Below are 2,194 nucleotides of genomic sequence, written 5' to 3'. Positions count from 1 at the left end.
ATTTGAAAATATTTATTTATTTATAATTTCCCCCAAAAAAACGACAGGACTTTTTGAATGACCTGGTATGTATATGCAAATCTAATTCTAACTACTAAAGTGGTTATTATTATTAGTATGTATTTTATTTTCTTAAACATTTAAAGTGTACTAGTACTAGTATTTATAGTAGATAAGTATATCCATCAGAGGTTGGCCCAAAAGGTATTAGTGAAACAAATAGTTAATGAAAAAGCTTTCTTATCATAATCACCTCCTCTGGTAGCTCAGTTGGTAGAGCGGTGGACTGTAGTTGGAGAAAGTGGCTGATATCCATAGGTCGCTGGTTCAAATCCGGCCCGGAGGAGAAACTTTTTTTAAAATGTGATAAATTCGAAAAGTTTCTTCCCAAACGTTAGTTTTTAAAATTTATATATTATTTCCTTTCCCAACTATATTGTTAAATTGAGTTTATTAATGTATTTCACTGATCCTTATTTGTTTAAAAGGTATTTAGTGCATTAAACTGATGTTCAATTCCATTTGAAATTCTTGGTTAGTAAACGAGCTTATTCTTCAAGGCTTAATGATATACTGTCATTATTAAAGTACTAAATTTACCAAAGTGAACTTTATTATATCGACATTTACAATGTATAATTTAATCATTCAGCATTGGCATTCCTATAATTATTCAAATCAATGGATTTCGTTTTATTCGTGCATGTTTTCTATGAAATGACCGACATTATGAAAATCCTACTTAAAAACCTTGTTAAGTTTACTTCACCCTCCGTTTTGAAACTTTAATTCCTTAAACAAGTAGGTAAATATTTATAAGGGCTTATATGAAATGCATAAGCGGCGCGCCCAAAATTTCTACTTAGTGAAAAAGTTTTAAATCAAGGATATGAAATATTCACCACTGTAACATTCATAGATAGTTGATAGGTAAAATAAAATGTTTGAAATTGATATTTATAAATTCTGTCTTTGATAGATATTAATTATTGTTAGATATTTATTATTTTCAATCCCAAGATAGTTCTAATAAAGGAATGTTGTTAGCAAAATTTGTAAAAGTTCTTATGTTTGAACTCTGACCGGATATGCACTAGAGTTTATACTCATACCAAAGAGAAGAGATTATCAATGGAGATGGATTTTCGTAAAGTATTTAATGATACATCGAAATTGGTCTTTCTCTACTGGTAAGGATTTTGAATGGTCCTGATTTTGACCGAAAAGGATCTTTTGGACATTTTTTGTTTTTGTTTTTTCATCTTCAAAGGGAGTTTCAGTTGCAGTTCTCATGTATTTAAAAGCAGTGATAATTTTAATAAGTCATAATAATTCTAAAAATATTTATTAATCTTGAAAATACTAAGCAAAAACAAAAAAAGAACAAGACTTATTAATACACTAATTAAACTAATCGACTAAACACTATTGATGTATAAGGTTATTGTGCTGGTTATAACTGATACCAATAGGAAATGTCGGGCATCTAACGCTTAAGAACCAATAAATCTTACAATTTATGATGCTAAAACATGGAAAAAAAATTACTTATTCCGCATTTTTTTAAGATCGGATTAAACCTTCATTAATCTTGTTTTGATATTAAAAGAATTCACTTTGAAAGCGTCTTATCTCTCTTTTGAAAAATGGCTTTACTGGTAAAATAAGTCAAAACGATTTGGTTTACTTGTTAACTTATGATAATAAATATAATCAGTAGTAATGAATTTCTTTATTTTTAAATTTGTGTATAATATATATCTTTGATATTTTTTAAGGAGAAAACTAATAAATGTCTCCGCATGTCTCAATGTAAATTGAATATTTCTAATTTTAAAAGTATTCAACTTTTATTTATATATTTTAATTTAAAAAAAAAAAATCTGCCACCTCTGATCCTGAAAAAAATAGGACTAAGTGATATAAATATATCTATACTTCCCCTGTAGGAATCATAAAATACTGTGTTATATTATCGAATCGTCAAACTTCACAATATGTTCATATTCATACCAGGGCATTCAAAAAGTCCTGTCGTTTTTCGTTTGTTCGTTGTTTATTTTTATTCTAGAGTGTTTGCTATTTGTTTCTGTTCAATACAACTTTTATCCATGTAAACACAAATGTTTATACTTTATGAATAGGAGGCTAAGGAGGATTAATTTAATGCAGTCACCATCCAACTGTCTAGTTA

At 27.9% G+C, this 2,194-nt stretch overlaps 1 non-coding gene across 1 annotated transcript; it reads left to right on the top strand.

Annotated features, from left to right (window-relative positions):
• Window positions 1–255: 255 nt before the first annotated feature.
• Window positions 256–346, top strand: TRNAY-GUA (transfer RNA tyrosine (anticodon GUA)). Its single transcript is given in 2 exon segments — window positions 256–292; window positions 311–346. It is a non-coding gene; the product is annotated as a tRNA-Tyr (tRNA).
• The last annotated feature ends 1,848 nt before the right edge of the window (window positions 347–2,194 follow it).

This window comes from Halyomorpha halys, unplaced genomic scaffold (assembly GCF_000696795.3).
Source record: "Halyomorpha halys isolate HHAL.00 unplaced genomic scaffold, Hhal_1.1 Scaffold1259.1, whole genome shotgun sequence".
Classification (NCBI taxonomy): Eukaryota; Metazoa; Arthropoda; class Insecta; order Hemiptera; family Pentatomidae; genus Halyomorpha; species Halyomorpha halys.
The sequence above is the reverse complement of the archived record's forward strand: the minus strand, read 5'-3'. Positions and strand labels throughout refer to the sequence as shown.